Source organism: Martes martes (genome assembly GCF_963455335.1).
Source record: "Martes martes genome assembly, chromosome: 9".
NCBI lineage: Eukaryota > Metazoa > Chordata > Mammalia > Carnivora > Mustelidae > Martes > Martes martes.
Genome location: NC_137896.1, coordinates 61,350,703 through 61,376,153, shown reverse-complemented (window position 1 = coordinate 61,376,153; position 25,451 = coordinate 61,350,703). Strand labels below are relative to the sequence as shown.

The 25,451-nt window shown below is 48.3% G+C and overlaps 1 protein-coding gene across 3 annotated transcripts in view; it reads left to right on the top strand.

The window, feature by feature from the left end:
• The window catches only part of RHOQ (ras homolog family member Q), a 50,887-nt gene that overhangs the window by 6,166 nt on the left and 19,270 nt on the right, over positions 1–25,451 (top strand). The window lies entirely within an intron of this gene.

Here is a 25,451-nt window from a genome sequence, read left to right as displayed (position 1 = left end):
GCTGGTTTCCTCCTCTGCATTGGGAGGGTGGATGGCCTTTGTTGGCTCCAAAGCCTCTGCAGTGACCCAGTGCTCGGCACTCCCCTTGTCACTCTGCTGTGGGTTTGGGATGTGTCAGCTCAGACCGTGGTCGCACAGGCAGGAGCCCCAGGGTGGGGGCAGGCTTCGTACTCTCTCACTGGTTTCCGTTTGTGTGCACATGGGCCCTGTCCCTGTCCTCTGATCCATCAGGCTGCCTCTTCCACATCAGTCGTGGTGGTCTTGAGGTTTATGGACGTTTGTACTCTGGGAACCAGTGCTTCCCAGCAGGTGTATCAGAAGCGGGTGTTACAGGTGTGCTCAGATCACATCCTGTCCACCCCAGGACAGGTGGGGGGCCTTGTGCAGCCTCAAGGAGCCTGGGCAGATGTTGTCATTTCTGTGTGTGCCCGGTGATGAAAAAGGTGGGAGGCATTATTTTACAGCTCGTGGGTCAGAGGCCTTATGGGGAACTGGGTGTTTGTGGTTTTGTTGTGGAATTTGGGGTTTCAGGAGATGAGACCTAGTGGCATTGGAACAAGACAGAACAAAGCAGCTTTCCGTGGGGATGTCAGTTTCCAGCAAGGACCCATGGCTTGGCAGGAGTGGGCACTACCAAGAGGCCTCCAATACAGAGTAGCAAACTGCAAGGAGGAGGGAAGAGAAGAAGTTACAAAGAAATAAAACCCAAGACCACACATGTCTTTAAAAACTGAAATTGGTGAGTCTCAGCTGGATTTCCTTTTCCCTCGGATGGGCTTGGTTTTGCCCTAATTTGGCAAGCCTGGATCAAGGAGCAGTTCCTTGCCCTCAGCAGTTTGCTGTTCCTCTTTTAGTTTCTGGCAGGCAAGGGCTTGGTGTGAGGAAGTGCGGGGAGGCTGGTGGGGAGGCTGGGCCGGCTGGTGGCCCAGGGCCATGGCGGGTTCATGGGAGCTCTCCCAGGACTCTCGGAGGAGAGTTCTCCCAGATCCACTGCCTGCCGGGCCCTCTAGGGCCGCTCCTTGCTCCCTCTGAGCTCCGTGAAGACTCTTTCTCTCCTTACTGATTCCAGCCCTTAGTAAGGTGCCCAGCGCATGGAGGGCATCCGACAAATACTTCTCAGATTGAGTTGATTTTTCTTTGGCTGTCAGCTCATTTTTGTGAAATGTTAACCCAAGACTAAGGTGAGAGCCTTTAGATGATAGCTTCAGGCACAACCGGTTGCTTGGAAAATAGCTTTAATACAGTAGAAGTCTACAAGGGTCAAAGGAATCCCAGGCTCAGAGGGATGCCCAGGCAGCCATTACACCCCCACTGAGAGCCTGGAGGCTTAGTGGTTGCCAGTGGGCCCGTCCCCCAGGACTCTCGTGGGCTCAGGCCTTTGTAACTTTCCTGAGGCCTCTCACATCTAGGTCGCGGTGGTGTGGGTTTGGGATTCTCCAGACCAGCTCCAAATCCCGGCTACTCTTCTCTGATGCTGTAAGGCCGGGGCCAGCCCTGGTGCACGAGGGCGTTGATGTCTGCCTCCCAGGGTTGCCGTAGTCACCCTGCATGGTGGCTGAGGGTGACGGTCCGGGCCGACGCTGGGGGCCCACACCAGCTCAGCTCCCGTGGTGTTGATGCGGCATTGGCTCTGTGTTTCATGGGAGGGGACAGGAGGGGTCAGATGGCCCACATAGCTGGGAAATCTCATCCTGTGAAACCAACTGCTGCATGGTCCCTCCCCCAAAGAGGTGGCAGAGCTGAGCTTTGTGGAAGATGTGGGCTTGCGGGAAGAGGTGGGAGAGAGTAGAGGATACTGGTAGCAGCTGTGAGCCCCCACACTGCACTGCCAGGGCTTGGAAATTCCTTTTTCTCAGCTGCGAATTGGGGATGGTAAATGAACCACCTCGCAACCATTGGATCAAACCAAAGCTTCCCAGCTCTCTGGCTCAAGGCCGAGGGGTAGGGCCTGGGACGGGCAACCCCGGTCTTAGGTGGTCCCTTCCAGTGGGAGCCATCCCGCCTGGCAACTTCACTGCTGCCCACCCCCGCCCCCCGCCCCGCCAGCACGTACGGAACTCATGATCTCTTCTCTGTCCCGTGAAGGGAGACAAAGGGGAGCATTGGATTGAATGAGGTCACGCAGGCAGAAGGTCATGGGGAGCTCGTATTCTGGGTGGGGAGAAAGAACATGGGGAGTACAGGCACAGTGGGATGTCCCAAATGTGTCCGTATGGCCCCCAGATCCCTGGTATCAGTGTCGACTTGTGGAGCTGGGCTGATCATTAAATGAGGGAGTGTTTCACCCAGTAACTGACAACTTAGTAATTAGAGGGATATTAATCTGGTGCTGTGTTGCTTGTTGATTTTAATAGAAAGAACAGAAAGTGGCGGGGGGGGGGGACTTTATTGTTGTTACTGTCTTCTTTTCAAGTGGCTGGTGGGAGCAGGGAACCAGCCGCCTCTTTCCCACTCCCCAGACTTGCCAGCCCTGCCTAGACTCAGGGTAGAATCTGGGGTTTACTAACGACACACTCTCCACCGAGTGGTATTTTACAGACTGCAAAGCATGTCGCATTTGGTACCTCCCAGATGCTTCTCGCCTGCTCTGTGAGGAAAGGAAGCAAGTGGCGTTTGCCTCCGTTTACGGGTCGGGGAGGTTAAGGACACCTTCTAAGGCCACGTAGCTGTTGAAAGGCAACAAACAGCAAGCAAGCTGTCCCTCTCCAAGCCCTGGGTTCTTTATGTTAAATTCCTCATGCTAATCAGCTCCATGGTGTTAAATGTCTCTTTTACATTGCCCGTATTCCGTCGTTGAATTTTTCATGCAACAGGTACGCCCGGAGAGCATCGCTTTTCCAGATAGAAAAGCTGGTGGAACAGTGTCCGATGGTGGAGTGGTCGGGGCTGCTGCTCACACAGGCCCCCGAACACCGCCCCCCAGAAGTGAAGGGTGTTTGGTCAGTGTGTTTATTAACCTACACTCCTGCTTGAAAAGAGGCCTTCCTCTGGTGGTGCAGGTGCCTGAGCTGCGGGGTGAGGGTGTGGAAGCCGCTCAGTGCCCTTTGGGTGCAGGGAAGGGGGACCGGCAAAGTTCTACGTTAACTTCAGCTGACTCTCCTTCAGCCCAGGAGCTCCCTCCCCAGCCCTTTGCGTCTTTGCCCTTGTTTGCCCCTGTTTGCGGCCTCCTAGCCTTGACCTGACATGAGCTTGGTAACTGGGGACCGCCAGGCTGGCCAGCTTTGGCCTGCCACGGTGCCTTTTCTGTCCCTGTAGCGTCTGCCCTAGGCCGGCCTCCCCCTAAGAGCTCCTTTTTAGGTGAAAACTGTTTCCAAATGAAACATTTCCAGTCTGTCCCACTTACAACTGAATATTCCCTGTTTACAACCAGAGACTGCCTCTCACCCCTGCTCACTTTGTTTGCCTTCCTGAGCTGTCCGCATGGACACGAGCTCTGCAGGGACCCCTTTCTTCCGGCCCCTGTGGTAGCCCTCGTGGTTTCAGGATGCGATGAAAACCTTCATGCAGTTTGTCAGCAAACCGTCGGGGAGGACCGCATCTGGGTGCCGAGCTCCCAGTTCAGCGAAAGGGTAGGGCCCTCGCCGAGTGATGGGAGGGGAGCCCCATGCCTGTTTACGGGGTGGGGGGGCAGAGGGGCCCGGCTGTGGCAGGAGACTGGCTGCGCCTGAGAGCTCAGCTCAGTAGGGGTTTGCCAGGTTGATTTGTAGGCGCAGGAAGTGGGCAGGTCAGATTCTGCCCTGTACTAGATGCTCAGCAAAGTTTGAGTTACTGCCCTCCTTCTCAGATGTGCTCCTCGAACTGAGACCATCTCCTGAGAACTTGTTAGAAATCCAGTTTCTTAGGGCCCACCCCAGACCTCCTGAATCAGAAACTCCCCAACAGCTCTGTTACGACAGACCCTCCAGGGGATTCTGATGCGGGCTGAAAAGTCTGAGTTACTGAATATTTGTGTACTCACTATCTCCTCATAGCAAGCCGCCTCCCCTCAGCCCCTCCCCTACCCCCCTCAGCCTCTCCCCTGCCCCCCCATATTTTCCCCACTCCTCCCACACCACCTATGTACATACACACTACACACACGCCCCACACACTATACACATAGACACGTACCCCCTCTCACACACATAGACACGCATATACGCCACACACATGCACACTATGCACACACCCCTTACACTGCATACATCCCCTCCACACACACACATATACGCTATGCACATACACACACCTCACACACTCACCACACACATGCACACCACACATACTGCATATCATATACATACATCAGAGACATACCCCACACACACCACATATACGTCATACACGTACACACCACACACATACACTACACACATGCCTCACACACTACATGCGTAGACACATACACCCTCATATACATACACACACACCCCTCACACCACATACACCCCCTCCACACACACACATATACACCATGCACATACACCACACACACCACATATCATATATGTACCTTACACAGAGACATACCGCCACACATACCACACACCACATATGCATCATACACATACACACACACACACACCACATATACACCACACACATGCACACCACACACCCCCCACCATACACACCCCCTCACACACACATATATACACCATGCACATAGACAAACCTCACACCCCCCCCATATACACGCATACCCCATACACACACACACACCCAACACACATCGCATATACACCATACATATACACACTATACACATCCCCCATGGATTTACATACCTACTCTGTGCATATACACGTGCACACACGCATATGCTGGACACACATCACACACAGACATCATATACATGCAACATGCACTCTCCCCCCCATACACTGTCCCTGGAGTGCAGAGAACATAATTTATTTACTTTTTAACCCCTACGCTACTAAATGCAGTGCCACGCATCCTATTTCTAGTTCTGTACACATGGCTGGGACTCTCGATACTTGTTGGAATGAATCGAAGCTCCCTACTTAGCTGGTTTGGTGCAGATGTGGCCAAGGGCACTATCAGAAGGAACTTGAAACAGAACTTTCTAAGCTGCCCTTGGCTCCATTGATGTGCTGTTTGGCCCAGGGCTGTGCACATAGTAGACTCCACTGGTATTCCTTGATGAGGTCTAAGTGCCAAGGCATTTTTTCTCCTGTGCCTTAGCGGCTAGACAGATTGGGGCCTGGGCCCTGCTCTGTTCACTGTAGCTGAGGTTAGCACTCCAGGTGCTGACAGACCTGCCCCCGAGGACTATGCCAGTTTGGTTTGTGCTAAATTAGTTCCAAAGCAACAGATGGGCTATGACGTCCTTTTGTATTAAAAGTCCCCAGGCAGGTCACCAGGAGCAGTTGGAGGAAGGGCTGTTACTCAGACATGCATCTCGGCAGTCATTACTCTGGCTGACCAAAGCTTTCTGTGTAAGTGTCCTCTTCCATTCTCCTGGCCAGCTGACTGACCGACCTACCTACCTACCTTCCTTCCTTCCTTCCTTCCTCCCCCTCTCTCTCTGTCTCTGCCCCCCTCTTCTTTTTTTCCCCCAGCTTGTTTCAGTATAGAAAAAACATCCTCTTTTACATGGCATAATGGTTGGGATTATAAATGTGTTGGCTCAAAGGATGCCCCCTCTAAGAGCTGCCAGGGAGAGAGAACATTTACTCCTGAATGTCCAGTTCAATTAAAAGTCCATTTTCCCCAGCTTACTTTTCAAAGGGTTGTCCTCCCCAGTGAGCTGGCTAAGGGCTCACATTTATTACCTTGGGCTGTTTCTAGTGGGCTCTGGCCCTGGAGGGATGGGGAAAGGGCTGGATGTGAGGGACAAGAGGTTCCCTGCTTCCTTCAGACCGGGGGTGTGTGTAAAGGCTAAAGCCTTTGTCCAGGTCTTTGTCCAGCCTGTGGGAAGTGAGAAGGCCCTCCTAAGGCTGAGGTGCCCTGTGACCTCCTCCCTCCTCTGTGACTCCGGCCATCTTGCAGTTGAACCCTTCTTTGAATTTCAACGGAGAAATTGTCTATAGGCCATAGCCTAGTCTCTGGTCTCATTCATCTAGAACTCTTTCCTTGGCACCCAGATTCTAAGCCCCCAGAGGGGGACAGCCTGTGGTGCCCAGCACTTGGCAAAAAGTTGGAGGATCCCAGCAGGAGCTAGGTGAGTGTGGGATTTAGGGGCATCTGTTGGAAAGATTATTATGGAAAGAACCTCTCTGATGAGAACAGCTCATTTTAAAGGGGATTCTGATCTGTCAGGACATTACGGAAGGTCTTTAAAATCAGATTATAGGTAGTCATTCTAAAGCATCGCCCATTTAAGTGTAACAGAACTCATTTCTTAACTCATGGAACCCGTTAGCAGAAAGGCTGCCAGGTCTGCTTGGATAAAATATGGACCAGGGTGTGCTGTTCTCCAGCAAGTCTGGCTCTACAGGAGCCCTGCAGTGTGTCGCAGGGTAGGTGTCCCTCCAGTCTGTCCTGTGGCACTCTGCTAACAGCAAGAGGAGGGGAGAGCCTGTGGGCTGACCTGTTCAGCTCGGCCTGGAAGGAGGGGAGACACCAGTGCTCCCTGCGGGGAGCTGGGACACCCTGCTGTCTCACCTCACAGAGCAATGTGGAAGCATCACTGTCCGGGCGAGCTGATGTTAGAAAGAAACTGATTCCTCAGAAATTCCTCATGGAGCAAACCACTGGATGTATGAGTTTTACTTCTTTCCCTCTCCTAAAATTGAGATATAATTCACATTCAGTGGATTTTATATATGGACAAAGTTGTGCAACCATTGCCACTATTTAATTCCAGAACATTCTCATCATCCTCCAAAGAAACCCTATACCCATTAGCAGTCACTGTCCATTTTCCTCTCCCCCAGCCCCTGGCAACCACTGAACTGCTTTCTGTCTCTATGGACTTGCTTATTTCAGAAGTTTCATAGAAGTGGAATCATGTAATATGTAGTCTTTTCTGTCAGGCTTCTTCACTTGGTGTAATGTTTTCAAAATTCATAGAATTTATATATATACACATATGTATATGTATATATACACACACACACACACACGTGTGTGTGTGTGTGTGTGTGTGTGTATATTATACACAATATAGGATGTTCAGTAATTCATTTCCTTTTTATGGCTGAATAATCCACGTCTTTCCTTTTTATTAGCCATTATTATGTGGACACTCTGCCCCAGGTCCTGGGAACCCGTTTTTGGGTGCTGAGGCAGAAAGTAGAGCTCTGTTGTGCATACCCTCGCACTGTCTTCACCCCTGCCTCAGGGAGGGGTGGAGCTGGTCTCCCATCTCCCCTTCCAGGGTCTGGTTCAATCTGTACCTCTGTTCATAGTCTCCCAACCCCCACCCACACCTTTATATCTTTATTCAACAGATCTTAGAGTATCTGTTAAACACAGGTGAGGTGAGGAATAGAGACCCATCAGTAGGAATTTAGAGTCCAGTAGGTAGAGAAGATATATACAGATGACCAAAATGCAAGTAGAAATGTGATGTGCAGGGAGGGAGAAAGAGGGAGGAAGAGAGGGAGAGAGAGAAAAAGAGAGAAAGAAAACAATGTGATGTGCCGTGAGAAGGTGGAAATGGTAGAACGTGAGGGGTGACATAAAGGCGTCGCACTGCTTGGCCACTTGCCCAGAGCCTCACAGAGAGTGGGGCCATTGAGATTCAGAAACACAACCCAGGCACTCATGGATCATTGGGTCCATGGGTCTGATTTGTGTTAACTCATGAGAGATCCAGATATAAATGAGGTTGCCAACGGAGTAATTTAGCATGTGGTCTCGGTGGGAAAATAGACACAAGACATAAACCAAAAGCTCCCAAAAGAGGAAAAGCATACAGTAATCCCCCACACCAGCCGTGGTTTTGCTTCCTGAAGCTTCATTTACCCGTGGTCAGCTGCAGTCTGGAAGCGTCCTCCTTCTGACATGCCGTTGGAAGGGCAGGAGTGTCCCACCTAGTGCTATGTCACAGTGCTGACTTAGGTCATCACCTCGCTGCATCTCATCACCTGGGCATTTTAGCATCTCACAGCATCACAGGGAGGGCAAGTCCATATCTATAGTAAGATATTTTGAGAGAGGGAGAGAGACCACTTCACATAACTTTCATTATAGTATATTATTTTATTTTCTTATCAAGCATTCACTGGGGATCTTGAAATGTATCCCCGTGGATAAATAGGGACCATTCTAGCCAGTGAACTTACAATATGCAGAGATAATGCAAACAAAAACTTTTCATTTTATGTATCAAGTTGGGCAAGATGGGAAAAATTGATACCCAGGAGTTAGGGAAGCTGATTCTCTGTGCACCACTGTTGGGAGTAAAAGTGGACCCAAACTGTTGAGGGTTAATTTGGCAAAGATCACTTCAGGGGTCCATTTCTACAAATTTACACCAAGGAAGCATTCAGAGTACACAGATTTGCAAAGAACTATTTTTTTTCACGATTTTTAAAATAGTGATAAATTGTGAACACATCAATGCATATTAAAAGGCGATTTGTTAAATGATAGCATGATATATATTAGGATAATCACAACCATTAAAATCTGCTTTCAAGGGGTGCCTGGGTGGCTCAGTCAGTTAAGCGTTTGACTCTCTGTTTCTGTTCGGGTCATGATCTTGCAATCGTGGGATCAAGCCCCGCATCAGGCTCCGTGCTCAGGGAGAGGGGATCTGCTTCAGATTCTCTCTCTCTCCCTCTCCCTCCTTACTTTCTCTTTCTCTCTCAAATAAAATCTTTTCCAAAAAAACCTGCTTTCAACAAATATTTAAAGATAGTGAAAAGGCTAATGATGCGTTATGTTTAAAAGAGCAGGGATCAAAACTATATATATATATATGTATATATCACGATGACAACTTTGAAAAATACCCATATGTTTCATATATGAAGAAAAAAATTGGAACTGTCAAAATGTTAGTGTTTGACTCTAGGTGGTGATATTGAATATATATAGAAATTTACTTCTTTATTCTATTTTCCTCTAATTTTTAAGAAGTCATTTCATTTTTTAAAAAGATTTATTTATTTGACAGACAGATCATAAGCAGGCGGAGAGGTAGGCAGAGAGAGAGAGAGAAGCAGGCTCCCTGCTGAGCAGAGAGCCCGACGCGGGTCTCCATCCCAGGACCCTGAGGTCATGACTTGAGCCAAAGGCAGAAGCTTAACACTTTGAGCCACCCAGGCGCCCCGAAGTCATTTCATTTTTATTGAAGTTGTATATGCACATAGTTTAAAGGGTCAGCAGTTCTATGAGAACCTATTATGGAAAAAAAACAACAGATCCCTCTCCACTTCTCCTACAGAAAATTTATTTCCTACTCCCGAATTAAACTCGTAGCTGTTGAATTTGGTAAAAAGTACCCTTTTTTGACTTCACACCAAGAATGAGGACTTTAGTGCTTGTGTATATGCCTTCCACTTCCCATCCCCCCTTGTGCAGTAGCGATATTGTGATTTCTGTTCGATCACTGATCGATGTTTACATTCTTGTCACTGTGTCGGCACAGTTGAGCCTTGCAGTGTGCTATAATTATGCTTCCCTTTTGTACCAAATTTTGTTCCCTGGAATGAGTAATTATAGTGCCTCTTCCCTTGCTTTTTTCACTGCATGTTTCAGTTTCGCCCCAATCTTGCCATTCCATGCATTCGGACATGTTACATATTCTGCCAATTTCTTCTTGAAGGCATCCCTCATGAGTCCTCTGATGTGCCCCAGTCTGGGCTGTTTGCCTCCAGCCTGCTGCACAGCTTGGGATTTCCCCTCACCGTTATGGGATGGCCTTGGGCTTTGTCTCTTAGATTAGATCCCCTTTTCTCTCTTTCATGTCTTCTTGGCTTATTCCTTCATTCTGTGAGGGCATATTTTTATTAGTTTCCTGAGAAAAGGTGCATTGTAGGCAAAACTTTGGACACCTGGTATTTCTGAAAGTGTTTTTACGTCCTGCAGATCTGATGGACACTTTGAAAATTGATTGGAAACCTGTCTTTTCCTTCTCAGCATTTTGAAGGCATGGTTCCATTGTTGTCTTGCTTCGATACATGCTGTTAAAAAGTCTGATGCCAATCTGATCCTTGATGTGCTATCAAGAACTTGGTTCTACTCTCTGGAAACTTTTAGGACCTGCCATTTTACCCTCCTGAAATTTCACAATCATGGTTTTGGGGTCAGGTCTAGCTGGCTATCATGGGCCCTTTCAATCTGGAAACCCACGTCCTTCAGTTCTGAGAAATTTTCTTGGTTTGTTTCTTTGATCTCTTCATTTCCAGTTGATCTTTTCTGTTACACTATAACTCCCAGGATTTAAGTGTTGGAGTTCTTGGACTAGTCCTCTAATTTTTAAAATATTTGTTCCCTCAGTGTTTTTGCTGTTTTAGGGAGCGTTCCTCAATTTTATCATCCATCCAATTGTTTCTTTAAATGTGGTTCTATTTTTTTTTTTAATTTTATTTATTTATTTGACAGAGAGATCACAGGTAGGCAGAGAGGCAGGCAGAGAGAGAGAGGGGAAAGCAGGCTCCCCGCTGAGCAAAGAGCCTGATGTGGGGCTCGATCCCAGGACCCTGAAACCATGACCTGAGCCGAAGGCAGGGGCTTAACTCACTGAGCCACCCAAGTGTCCCAATGTGGTTCTATTTTTAAGAGCCTTTTCCTGTTTTTTAGATGCTTTTTTTCCCCCCTTTGGCATCTTCTAAGTCTAGTTTGTTTTGCTTTTTTGATTGAGTGTCTTTTCTAATTTCTATAAGGATGTTAATGATAGTTATTCGAAGCTTTATGTCTCTTTGCATAGTACCACATTTGGATCTGTCTTTAATGGTCATTCCTCCGAGGTCCACTCACTTTTATGAAAGTGGCACTGGGGCATGTGGGAAGCTCTGTGTGTATGAGTGAAATTGGCTGACTCTGGTCCTTACTGAAGGTCAGGATTTCCCTACCTCAGCACTCTCAATTTTATTTTGGGCCAGAAAATGTTTGGTTATGGTGGCCGTCCTGTGTATTACAGGACATTCAGCAGCATCCCTGGCCTCTTCCCACTAGGTAGGTGCCTATAGCATCCCACCCCAGTCATGACAAGCAAAAATGTCTTCCAAATGTTCCCTTGGGGCAACATGACCCCTCACTACCCCTGGTACCCCCAGTTGAGAACCATTGCTAGAGGTGATCTGTTGGGGCCTTTTCACTGGGGACTCTTTAACATCAGATTTTGGTCTCTCCCCTTGGGCTACTCATATTCCTTAGAAAAGAATCTTCCACTCTCCTGTCTGAGGGGTTCAGGCATGGCTGCCACCATTCTGGGAAGCGAGTGGTGGAAGCAGAGTAGTGGTCTTAATTTTTAGCATGTGTCCCGACCTTGTGTTCAGGACGTTCAACTGGACCTTGGATCCTCCCCTCCAGGGGACCCTCTGTTCTACCCTCTGTGGATTCTACCTACCCCGCCTGTTGTCAGGGCTGGGGAAAGCACTCACCGTGATAGAGAACGGCGTCTGGAATTTAGCTGCTGTGTAAGCAGATGCATGTCATACCTTTGTTCTTGGCGCCAGCTTCAGTCCACCTGAAGAAGAACGGGCAGCTGCCCTTCCTACACCTTCAGGGGGCTCTGTCTTTAGGTGCCTCCTACATTGCTGTCCTCCTGAGTCTGCTAAGTCAAGTCCCTTTCATTCTTCCTCCTCCCAGCTTCTAGAATTATTTTGCTCTTGTCTCCTTTCCTGTTTGCTTTGTCCCTGTGGCTTTATGCCTTTTTTTTTTTTTAATTACCATAATGTTAGAGGATTTTGGAGCACTCAGAGATAAACGCATGTGTTCAGTTGGCTGGGATTTAACTAAAGTCATCCCATTTTTTTTTTCTTAGCTAGAAACATAAATATGAAGAACAAAGTTAGAGTGATGGATATGCTTTCCAGTGCCTGCTATCCAGTGCAGCTTTCCTTAGCATCAGGAGACTTGGGGAATTGAATTTTGGCTTGCTTGGGATGGAGGCTTTGGAGCACACAGAATTAGAAATCTTAGAGGAAATGTATATTTTATCTAGGTCCTGGAACCCTCTGATGAGCTTTTCCTTCCACAAGAGAGTGTGGCTCTCTAGTGACTGTAATCTGTGTGTCCACCACAGCCAGTGTCTTAACCGTTGACAGAGCTAGGTGGATACTGATATTCTAATTATGCAATTTCTTCTTTACTAGACTGTGCAGAGTCTGTATAGACCATGACTTTTCAGTTAACCTATTTTTCAGTCAGGCCAAAACATGCTGTATTAGGTTATAGATTTGCTTAGATACATTTTAGTCCCCTTGATTAGATTTGGGTGTTCTCCAGTGTGACCTGCATTGCAGATGACTAATAACAGCTGCAGTTTGATTCTCATTAATCTAATTTGCAAAATGTAGCCTAGTGTCCGAGTATTAGGGTGTCCTACCATAGTTGCCTTGATTTAGTCACTGTACCTACAGATATTAATGACAGTGGGAGGCGGGCAGGAGCACTTTCAGCTCTGGGGATGGGCAGTTTCCTTAGGTCAGAAGATGGTCCCTGTGTATGGGTTTGGGATGAGGAGGGGACACAGGCAGGACAAGGTATCCCAGGCCAAGAGAAAACACAGAGGGAGACGCATAGGAGAGAAGCAGAGCGCCTCCATTGGGTGGTCACCAGGGAAGCTGGTAGTCCTAAGTTAGGGAGGAGATTGGATGTCAGCGGTGGCTAGCCTCCACCACCGGGCTAAAGGGCTTGGACTTTCTAAGGGGTGCCGTGGGGCTGGCCAGGGAAGTCTTCTGAAGGTCTGTGCCATGGTGGGAGACTAGTACAGAAACATGTCATGTGGATTTTTCCACACAGCCTTTTCTAGTCCTCAAGGGAGGACAAACCGTCTCCCCTCTGAATTCCTGTGCCACTTAGCACATGCGTCCCCTGTCATTAATTTTGTGCCTGTATTTGACTCCTTCTTTGGATGTGTTGATTTCATTTAGCCATAACAACGATCTTAAGAGGCAGGTGATATTACCTTCCTGTCCTGCCTCCTTTTTTTTTTTTAATGGATAAGAAAACAGACCCAGAGACACTGAAATAACTCGTGCAGGTTACCCTCATGGCCCATGAGCAGGAGTGCTGGCCCTCAGACCAAGCCCTGTGGCTCCCCGTCTGTAATTCAGTGCCCCCCCGCCCCCACTGCCAGTGTCTTACTAGATCACCTAAGTCAGGTGATGGCTCCCTGAAGGGACAGGTGTTCTCTCTGACTTTCAGGCAGCACATGACACACATACTGAGGGAGCCGATGTGCTGGATGGCGGGCTCCGACGGGACTCACCTTAGTGGGGAGCAGCTGGTGGGCTTGGAGCGGGCACTGTGCAGGTCCCCATGCAATCTGGCCAGACCATATGGCCCACACCTCTAAGACCGAAAACCACGCTCCCCCCTGCCCCGCCTCTTCACCTGGTGCCCTGGGCACAGCTGCCGGGCCTCGGTGCCCAGGAGGGCGGGGGCACAACACCTGTCCCCTCGCTGCCTCTGGGGTTCCATGAGGACACACGAAAGAGAATGGACACCTGAAACCACGGGAATGACCACGTATCTGGTGCTTTACTCACCAGGTTTCGTTGTCGCCGGCTTCCTGGTCGGCCTGGAGCGCTCTGTCTCTCTGATTTCGGTTCCCCAGCTCTCGGTTTGCTTCCGCACACGCCGCAGCCACCCGGCCGGGTTCTCTACAGTGGAAGCGCCGGCGTGTGGATTGGTGGAGCCTCTCAGAACACACGGGATTTGCCGGTGCAAACGTGCGTCCGGTTACCATTCCATGGCCATTGAAAACTGCCTGCAGCTGTGAGCAGTGCGAGCCTGTGAGGCCACGACGGCCGTGCCACAGTCCACGTGCAATACAGTTTCAATAAAATGCTGCCTTCTGGCCTGGCCTGCCACCAGCTATGCACTTAGGAAACCAGCCACACTTCTCAGTGTGCTTTCCACAAAGTTGACTCACTGTTAGCCCTCCTTTGCCACCCGCTTATTCCTCTGCCCCATAGTGGCTGAAACCGAGTGGACAAGGAGCCACGCCGCGCACGGTCATAAGCTAACAGACACCACATCCGCTGGAGAGCCTTTCCTACTGTATGGAGCTCCTTCTCATTCAGTCTTCCCAGCACTTACTCCATTTTCTAGATATAGGAAAGAAGTGGGAAGTAACTTGCCCAAGGCCACACAGCCCGTAAACCTGTGATTCAGAGATTCAAGAAGTCTGTGTCCAGAGCCTATGATCTACAGCCTGGTCAAAACAAAGGGGCCAGGAGGGCCCTAAAGTAGTTGTTATGACGGCGTTCCTGCCTCACTTCTGCCCCACTCTCCTGGGCCTCTGGATGCGGGAGGAGCTTCTCCGAGCCTTGGCTGCTTCTCCTGGGAAGTGGGAGCTACCCTACGTCATAGGCTAATGGTTCGGGGTGAGTGGGAAAGGTGGAGCTGGCGTAAACGCGGGAGCAAGCTGCCCTTCCCGGGGCTGGGAAGTGAAATAAGGCTGGAGTAAGGTGGTGTGGTTAGTTGCTATAGGCCTGGGAGAGCTCTGTCGGGAACCTTCTGTAGTCCAGAGCTGGAGGGAGGCAGATGAAGGAAGTGAGGCAAGGCAGGTAGAGTCGGGGGTACAGAGCACTCCCCAGGAGGGGTAAGCCGTGCTCAACACTGGGAGCAGCGTAGTGGTGATCTAACTCAGGGCCCCAGGAGTTGATGCATTGGGTGTTTCTATCCTGTATTTCAAAGAGATCTCTGTGAGAATGTGTCTGTGTGTCTGTGTATGTGTGCATGTGTGTGGGTAGGCACGAGGGCCCCACTTTGCATACTTGTGGACCAGTGTGTATTTTTCTGAAATTAAGGTGAAACTGAGGTAACATAAAGTTAATCATCTTAAAGTGTACCATCCAGTGGCATTTAGTACATTCACAGTGTCGCACACCCAGCACCTCGATCTAGTTGCAAAAATGTTCATCATCCTAACCTAAATTGTGTTTTTTCAAGGGTCTGTTCCGTGAAAGTGTATTTGTGAACTACATTAGGTTGCCCTGATTTTAACTGCCCGCCCCGAAGTCTTCTCGTCTCAGATGGCAGATTGCACTGTATGTTTGGCCAAGGAGTGTGGTTCAAGTACTCGGATTCCAAATGGGCCTGTTAGTCATGGTTTAGCTCCTCTGTGCAGTTTGGCTGCCTCATTCTGGGCATGGAGAGAAACCAGCATTTCAGGCTTAATCAGAGTGTCGTTCCTGGGGTCTTTTCTTGCCGTTTTGCTGCTTGTCTTCCTAGTACATTAAAAGCCCAGGAGTAAGTATCCATGTCAGTGAGTGTCTTCAGACTTCGCGAGCATCTTCCCTGGCCTCAAAGGCAGAGAACGAATGGCGGGTGTTAGTCCACAGCTGAGGAAGATGGTGTTTCTCCTGGATCTGGCTCGTCCCTAACTCCCAGTTCTGTGTTGGCTGTCTGTGCTCCATGTGTGATTCCCCCAGCCCCCGCTGTGGGAGGCCCAGGTGACCTGTGGCCCAGATGTGGATGGGCCCCTGGCATTGTCAGTCCTGGGACTCACATATGCCTCCCTGTGTGTGGCTAGCTCTGGGGCAGCACCTGCTCCAGTGTGGTACAGGGACCAGAGCACTGGCTGATGTAGAGGGGAGTCCCCAGATAGCCTCCATGAGCTGCAGAGATGGGGCCAGTGAGGGACAAATCCTTATATACTGATGGGGGTGGATGGGAGGAGGGAAGAGATGAAGAAGAGCAGCAGGAGAAGATGGAGGCGGGGGTCGCTACCTCGGATAGTCTAGGGAATACTTCATTCTGATCGGACTTCTCAGATCATGTACCCGCCCAAACACCAGTGACCATGACCCTGGGGGTGGGTAATGAACCCCGTGGAAAAATCCAGGAGCTACTTCATTCTGATAGGACAACCTAGGTCAGGTACCCACTCAGGAACCAGTGGGTTTGAGCAGACGGTGGCCAGTGGGACTCCACGACGGCTTAGTCTAACCAGGGATCTTCTTAGCTGAGTCTGGACTCCGAGACCCCAGAGGCATGCCTTGGGGTGAAGGAGAGACGGGGCTGAACTAAACTGGTTTTGGAATGGCGGAAGTAGGAGATGGTGCTGGGTAGACAGTCAACAATATCCTCCTTACCCAGGTACAGTAAAGGTCAAGGCACTGAAGAAAAGGCAGCGGCGAAGATCAGTAGCAGGAACTAAAAATGTTGGAAGGGTCTCGGTCTGAGGCACCATTACTTCAGGGCTCCCGTCGCTCAGGCCAGAGGTTGGGACCCCTCAGTGCATCACAGGAAAATCGCCTTGATCGCAGGAGGCGGTTTGATTCTTGGCTGAAGGCGGTGACAGCAGTGGGAGAAACTAGCCTGTTGCTGGAGAATTCACTTGCTCCGCCTTCTCCAGCTTTGTAGCTTGCCCTGTGCAAGCCAGCCGCTATCTGGCAGCCGTGAACCTTTTGGGCTTCAACTTCGAACACACCACCCTCGTTCACGCAACAATAATTTAATAAGCCGCTACTATAAGCCAGGCTTTGAACTGTCCCCTGCCCTCAGGGAGTCTGTGGAGGATACAGACAAGAAGAGAGCCAGTCCAGTTCTAGTAGAATGAAAGACATGAGATGGCAGGAGGGGCCCAGGGTGCCGAGGAAACACAGAACAGTGGGTGTTAGTCTGAACTGCGGGTTCAGAGGTTTGTTGGATGAAGAGATTTTTAGACCAAAGCTTGGAAGCTGAATAGGAACTACCCAGGTAAAGAGGTTTGGGAGGGGAAGGACAGTGGGCGCCTGGGCAAGGGGCTCTCTTGCTGAGTATCTGGGATGTCTCCGGGTCTGGCTCACACCTGACTGAGTGGTGTTATCTTTCACTGAGAGGGCGAACACAGGAGGAGTTGCATGTTTGAGAGAGAAAAAGTTATTGTAATGCAGAAATGTCAAATTTGGAATGCTTCTAATTCAGCCACCAGGAAGCATCTAGACACTCAGAAGGTAGAGAGCTCCTCCACATACACTTTCCTGACCAGATACTTGACATCTGAAGCTTAATATGTCCAGCAACTGCCCTGTTGAGTTTTCTCCCTCATGTGCTTCTCTACCCACAGGCTTTGTCTTCTCTGTCCAAGATATTATCTATCCATCTAGCTGCACAAGCTGAACCCTGGATTCTTCCTGAGCCCTCCCTGACCTTCAGCCCCACGTCCAGCTTGTCCCCCAAGTCTGAGTCCACTTTCAGGGTAGATCCAGAATCCTCCATTTTTCCAGCTGTCGGCCACTCCCACTGGGTCCATGCTATTATCTTCTCTAGGCTGAATTACCGTCACGGCCTTTCTCCAGCTCTCCAGTCCACCTCTAATTCATTCTCCACAAAGCAGCCTGAGTTGCCTTTTAAAAAAAATAAGTTCTACCACTTCCTCCCTGCCCCGAACCTTTCCGTAACTTTTCATTGCAATGGCTCTGATGGCCCAGGATGGCTTCCTCTCCAGCCCTGCCTTGTCTGTCACTCTGGCCTTTCCCCAGGACCTCAGCTGTCTGTCAGGGTGATTCTGCCTCAGGGCTTTTGTGCATACTGTCCTGTATCTGCCTCCTTAAACTGCCCCCCAGATCTCAGGTTAGAGTCTCTCCACCCAACAGGTCTTTCCTCACCCCTAGACTGAACCTGGCCTCCTGGGTTATTCTCCCTCTGAGCAACTATCCCGATTTGCATTTCTTGTCACTTCGGTCTCATTTTATTAAATGCCTGCCTCCGTGCCTCAACCGTGTCAGACCCATCTCCCCTTTTCATAACAAACCTGTCTCCTTTCCTCTTCCTCAAATGAAATCTGTAGGAGGCGTACTCAATACACATCATTTTAAATCAACGTAACATCTTACGACAGGAAGGAGAATAAAAGGAAAGTCACAATAAAAATATTTATTTCAGTATTAAATTCCTAAGTTCCCAGGTCTGAATGCTCCAGAAATCACCGTGAAGTAGTCAGATGCCTACACTTGCAGGTGGAATGACCACGAAGGCCCGGCCGTCAAGGTTGACGAATATAATTGTGTCTTATCGGTGGTTCCACGCGAAGAGCGATATTGCCAGTGGTGTGCCGTTTTCTACAATAACGCGCAGCTCCTATGGTGTTTTGAGCAAAATAAAGTATGGTCTACCTTTCTCCTTCAATTTGCACTGAAGTTACCGTCCTAGAAAATTCATTAAAACCGCGCAACAAATACTTTGTGCTTTTATGTACAACGGAGTTAGGTCCTAGTTCGGGTCTTTATAAAAGGGTCTGTCATGTTCATCAACGCCTCGCAGTACACTCACCAGCCCTGCGGGACCTGGGACCGTTATTCATTACACAAGTTGCGTAGGATGCTGGCCCCTTCCTCATTGCCCGTAGAGGCCCCCGTTGGTGTTGACCACAGAAACAACCCCCACATCTCCAAAAGCCTCCGATGCGGAGCAGTCCTGCCTGAGCTGAGACGCACTTGCCTTCCCTCTGCTTCCCTGTGAGCCTCCGGGGCCGGGCGTGTTTTTCACTGTAGCCTACACAGTGCCCAGCGCCTAGTGCTGGATACTCGGTGGAATAAGTGAATGAATATTCCACCGCCATGAAATGTGCTGAGAAAATCTGACAAGGCGTATCCTGCATGGGAGTGTGGCCTGACATTTACTTTCTTTGTGCATGCCTTAGGCCCACTGACCTCCGTTTCAGGGAAAGCGACGCGTAATTATAGCTGCAGACGATACAGACTTTGAGCTCTCAGTCCTTTACAACAAGGAAAGTTGTCTCACTGCGCACAAAAGAAATCGCGCCAGCTCTGAAGTGGTTTGTCTTTTTTTGGAAAGTCAGGCTTGTGTGTTGAAGAGCTCAAAACACTTGACCAGCTCGCTCATTTATCTTAACATGTGTATGCTATATTTATTCTCCCTTCACAGATGGGGAAATGAAGCTCGCCGAAGGGCCATATTTAGCTAAGTCTTGATCCTCTGCCTTGTGGGGTCAGCGCAGAGAAAAGAGAATCCTAACGCTTGATTTTTAGCCAGCAGTTGAAGCCTCCTCTCACAGGAAATCTGTTACTAGGGCTGCTCCCAAGGGTGAAAAGCGTGAGGTTGAGCAGTTTTAAGTGTGTGATGTGGCCGTCCAGGGCAGGCCTCTCCTTCTGGAGATGAGGAAGTGCTGGTTTGCGAGGACTTGGTCGGAGAGCACGCCGTCTGTCTGCTCCCCCACGCCTCATTTTCTCTCCTTTTTCTCCAGCCCGTCTGAACAGGACTTAGGATCAGGCGGGTGGTCAGGAGGAAGACGGTGGTGGAACAGAAGCCAAAGATCCAGTTCACTGGCTCTCAAATAATCGTTACGTTAATTGGAAGACTGACTTACTGCGCATCAAAGCACATGAAGATGACAGTCGCCAAAAATTAGAGGCTAAACCTTCAATTTCAAGAATTTTTTTACTTAACAGCTACTCAGGCCGGTGGTCTTAGAAATACCACTTTACAACCGAACTAAAGTTCAAAAAATACTACTAATAAAGCCAAATATTTGGAGACCTTTTGAAAACATTGACCTCTTAGGAATTTCTAGCCCTTTAACAAAATTCTTTCCCTCCCCCAGTGTGCTTTAGTTCAAGGAGGGGGTGGGTAAATTCAACAAACTCATCGCCGATGCTTGTTGAACCAACTTAACAAAATGTTCCTCAGAGGGACCTAACCCAGTTTCCTTGAAAAACAGTTATTTTTAAGGGGGCGGGGGGGGGGCTGAAAAGTGATGTTTTCATTTCACAGAGTTAAATGCAAAATGAACTCAAAAGGTGACCCAGAAACTACACAAAGGAGACGGGGCTTCACAGACTACTATTACGGAGAATGACCGCAGAAGTGGTTATAAGTTGGCCTCCTGACAAAACCCTTCTCATCTTCAGAAGCTAGCTGCGGTGCACGTGGCCTCCTGGCTTCGGGAGAGCATGCTTTGCGGGGTGGAGTGTTCCCAGAGCCATGCCCGATACCTATTTTTGGGCTTCTTACTAGAAACAGATGTTCAGCTAGAGACTGCCGCTGTGCACTTCGAAAGTGACAGAGTTGCCCCTTTTTGTTCCACAAGCCACCAGTCGTAAGGGCCATTCTCGTCTTACACTTTATCTCCTCAAGGAGTCAGAAGCTGTTCTAGACTTTGGACGTCTGGGGCTTGCCTGTTAAAGAATTAATCGCTGTGGTCCCACTTTTTCTCATCAGAGGTTGTTACAGAGGAAGACTCTTGTAGGTTTTGATAAATGGCCATTTCCTCAATCGAGCTAACATCCTGGATTCTTCGGCAGTGTGAAACTTTCTTAGAGCACTTTATAGCCTTCAAAGCATTTGTCCCTGACGTCCTCCCAGTTTGTGGACAGAGACACTAAGCCTCTAAGAATGAAGTGAGTTGACCAAAGCCACGTGGCTGGCAGTTGGCGTCTGTGCCAGTCCTTTCCGTTCAGTAAGGCACGACTCAATACGCATCTTCTGAGTCTTAGCTTCGCCTCATTACTGTTACTCTTAGTGTTTACCCTGCTCTGACTTGTAAGGAAGTGTCTGCACACTTTTATCTCCCTTACCATGAACCCACCCTGAGCAGAGACTGTTAGAAATGTTCGTGTCTCTCCCCGCCCATCGGATTCTTCCTCTTCGGTGCTAGACGTCTGCGTGTGGCCACACCAGCGCCCTGATGTCTTTTTCTAGGCTGGGGCCTTGAGGTCCACAAAGCACCAGTGAGGCCCACAGACACATTGTGCACATCACTGCCCGTGTGAGCTTGTTGCCTTTTTTTTTTTTTTTTTACATACAGATATGTTATGAGATCACTTTGCGCGTATGATCTGAGTCTTGTCCTTCATTGCCCTGATGATTGCACTTAGCAGTCATTGTGGGCACACAGTAGATATTATTAATTAATGCTTCTTGGATGAAGCATTTATACCTACTCTAGTTTATACTTTTCTTTCTTTCATCGTATAGGTCTTTTTTTTTTTAAAGATTTTATTTTTAAGTGATCTCTACATCCAGCGTGGGGCTTGACCTCACAACCCCGAGATCAAGAGTCGGAGATCAAGAGGCAGAGGGGACCGTTTTTTCCTTTCTTTGTGTGTGTGTCTCCTTGGAACATCTCCCATGAGGTGGGGGCTCCGTGAATCTTTGCTGGTTGAGTTGAAAGATCAGGTGTGTGTTTAGCGCGTCAGCTAACAAAGCATGATCAGGCCTACCCTGTCCACTCTGGGTGGTTTTGCTTCAGCTCTAAGTTTTGGATGTATATTTTAAATAGGCCAATACATCCTAAAAACATCTATTTTTCACAGAATTCACAAAAGGAGGAGGGAGCACCAAGGTCCAGAGGAAGGGGACCGAGGTGGTGCAGAAGTAGGGGCACTCTCGGGCCCTGATGGCCGAGCTATCTTGTGAAGAGGGGTCTCATGGCTGATGGGAATTTGCTGCAGTTTACTGTTTCCTGTCAAGGACTGTTTCTTCAGGCCCTTCTTGTGGCCCGACTCTGGTCAGGTTGTAAGAGCGTGATAGATTTCAGGGGTTCGGGCTGTCATCATCACAAAGACTCTTGACAAGAATGGAGAGCCTGGGGGCGCCTGGGTGGCTCAGTGGGTTAAGCCTCTGCCTTCGGCTCAGGTCATGATATCAGAGTCATGATTTCAGAGTCATGGGATCGAGCCCCGCATCGCATAGGGTTCTCTGCTCAGCGGGGAGCCTGCTCCTCCCCCTCTCTCTCTGCCTGCCTCTCTGCCTACCTCTCTGCCTACTTGTGATCTCAATCTCTCTGTCAAATAAATAAATAAATAAATAAATAATCCAAAAAAAAAGGAATGGAGAGCCTAATCATGAAGCTCTCAGAACAGTTTTGAAAAATTGATAGCTCTGGTACTTCACCAGTTGGATAAGAAGTTAAAGATTTTACTAAGCCATTCAACAATACTGTTGGCCAAACTTAACATAGTTTTTCATATTAAGGTAGTTGTCTTTTTTTTTTTTTAAGATTTTATTTATTTGACAGAGAAATCGAGCAACCACAAGCAGGGGGCACCTGCAGAGGGAGAGGGAGAAGCAGGCTCCCCGTGGAGCAGGGAGCCGGATGCGGGGCTCGATTCCAGAACCCTGGGATCATGACCTGAGCCGAAGGCAGATACTTAACCGACCGAGACACCCAGGTGCCCCATGACAGTTGTCTTTAATATGCTTTTCTCTACTCCTGAGAATGTTCCACTGACCGTGTGGAAATATTTAAATATCTACCTTTTTAAAACCTTAGAACTAAAATATAACTGGGTAATTTAGGAGGACACTAGAGAACCGACTTTGAGGTGTTCTTACTTTGGTTAAGTGGCTATTTAAAAATAACGGCTGTTGCTCCATATTCAACTTGCTTTGTGTTGCCAAATTTCGAAAGTAAAGCTGGAGATGAAAGGTGCTGTATGCCTCAGCCTATTTATCCCCCAAATCTGGGTCCTCGTTGCACATGAAGTTCACCCGACATCCTGTATGGTGGGCGTAAACAGTGTCGTACAGTGATGCAGGGTACAGCCTGCTCAGGGGACAATTTATTTTTTTTTAATTTGCTATCTATTATTGGACTTCTAATTACTCGGGCTGAATAGAAGGAGAAAGGTCTCCTTCTTATAATAACTGCCAATTATTTAGCCGCAGATTAGAGGCAGAAGTTCACTGTCCATAGTTCAGACATAAGTAACACTGCCTTCCAAGGAGTTCTAAACATACTTGTCTTTGTTGTTTTGTTTTGTTTTATAACCTTATTCCAACAAAGTTTGCAGTTTAACAAGTGTGTGGAAATGATTGGTCTGATTTCCTTCCTATGTGCCTGCATGTCTCTCACTGAGGAGAGTCTATATTATGGTTATGAAAGGGATCCATACAACAGACCTATGTTCTATGGAATATTTGTGTTACTGTTACTAAGCATTTCTAGAGGACTTTGCATTCACTTATTCTTTTTTTTTTTTTAAGATTTTATTTATTTATTTGACAGACAGAGATCACAAGTAGGCAGAGAGAGAGAGGAGGAAGCAGGCTTCCTGCTGAGCAGAGAGCCCGATGCGGGGCTCGATCCCAAGACCCTGAGATCAAGACCTGAGCTGAAGGCAGAGGACTCAACCCACTGAGCCGCTCAGGCGCCCCTCACTTATTCTTTATTTCTCGTAATCCCCTTCTAGAGAACGGGTACAAATTTTGTTTCCCTGATGAGGTAAATTTGCTTGAAAAGTAAAATTTTCATTAAAAAATCTGGTTTCCTTCCTTTCTTACTCTCTCTCCCTTTCTTTCTTTCCTTCTTTCTCTTTTCTTTTCTTACATTTTAAATAGTCCTCAGGCTCTTGAGTTCCAAAATGACTAATTAGTACGATGATAATATAGCATTCTCTTTCATTGATCTGAAAATTATACTGTCCTCAAGAGACCTCAGTTTGATTGGTGTATTTTGATGCCAGTGGAGAAAATGTTATTTCTCACAAGAGTTTCTTCTCTGCGGTGGGAGAGCGCTGTGAAGCCAGCCCCGACGTGAGACAGAAGGGACCCTGCGTGGATTAGCAGAGGAAAAGGAGAATCGGTTTCCCGTGGGATGAAGGATTTATGTTAAAGCACTGACAGAGTCCCCACATGTGCCTGGCAGAGGCCGAATGCTTTTGTTGCATGATTTTTATCCCTCAGAATCCTATGAGATAGTATCCTCATTTCTCATTCTGTGAAAATCGGCTATCTAAGTACATACGGATGCAGAGAGATTTTTAACAACAGCATCCACCCATCCACTGCCTGACCATGCTGAGCACACGTTTGCTCAGGAGCTGCCAGGTGGAATGCTAAGATCGGTGCTGTCCCTGCTTCTCCTCATGGCCACTGTTTAGTCCGTGGACCCATCCCACCGGGTAACACGCTAAATTGTAAAAACACATTCAGTTTTTTCAGAGTATCTTAAAGAAACTGGCTGGGGTACAAATTGTTCTACCCCCACGCTACCTGAGTTCTTCAATTAACGTCATTCATTAATGCCAGAGCACTGCTTTCTTCAAACCCAGTTAGAGGGCCCCCGATTTAAAAATAAAGGGTAAAGAAATTTGGGGATGGCTTTTCCCCTCTTGTCCTGTTTCAGCCAGCAGCTGAGAAACCTTCCACTGCACCCGGCTCCTGACTGGCGGTATGCTTTTTGAAAGCATCACAGGAAAACAGAAGGGTTAACTCCCAAGTCGAGTTTGAGACTTGAATACATTCGTGTTGAACATTCTATTTAAAAAAATGTCAGGGTGGGGAGGGGCGTTAGTACCTGGATGGCTTGGGTAAGCATCTGCCTTCGGCTCAGGTCATGATCTCAGGGTCTCTGGATCAAGCCCCACGTTTGGCTCCCTGTTCTTCGGGGAGTCTGCTTCTCCCTCTAACCTCTGCTTCTCAGCCCACTCATGCTTTCTTTCTTAAATAAATAAGGTCTTTAAAAAAGAAAAGAAAAATGTCAGAAGATGACATGAAAGGAAACTTGTCCCTCGAGGGAAATGCTATAGCTGAACGGGGAGCGGAAGGTGTTTTGAATACTCCTTCAGTTCCGTGTTCTTGCCATTTTAGCCGTGAAGCGTGGAGGCCAAGGCGAAGAATAAAGCTTCCCTGAAACCAGAGGAGACTCTAACCATGACAAAAATGGAGTCCTGACTGTTCACTTGCCAGAATGGAAATAAGCGGAATATTTGGGGTCACAGAAAGTAGTCTAAGCAAAATAGAATCTTCTGCCTTTTGTGATGGTGAGATCCTGAAACAGCCATTGATAGGACTGGAATTCAAAGCAGCAGTTTAAAATTATGTAGTAATGCAGGGGCACCTGGGTGGCTCAGTCGGTGAAGCGCCCAACTCTTGGTTTCAGCTGAGGTCATCATCTCAGGGTCATGAGATCGAGCCCCCATTTGGGCTCTGCACTCAGGGGAGGAGTCTCCTTCTCTCTCACCCTCTCCTTTTGCCTCTCCCCCCACCTCTAAAATGACTAAATAAATCCTTTTTAAAATATAAAATTAGATAGTCTAACGTATTCTTGTTTGGAAAGCTCTGAGGGCAGTTTTGGAAAGTACTGAGGGGTGCAGAACAGCACAGATCACTTGATCCCTTCTATGTACAGATGTCTGAATATGCACAGTCGGAGGTTTATACATGCATAGAAAAAGAACTGGAAAGTTATGCCTGGAAAGATCTACATTTGGGGAAGGGAATGGAAATTGAAGAGGAAAGGGGTATTTTTGTGCATTTACTTTTTATATTTCTGTCTTTAAACTTGCACGCACGTGTAATTAAGAAAACCATATCAACAGGGAAGACAGCAATTTGAGGTCTCTGTGAAGTGTGTAGTGGTTAAAGTGTAGGTTCTGGATTAAGACTGTCAGGGTTTGAATCCCATCTGCTCTCCACTGGCTGTACACCCTTACACA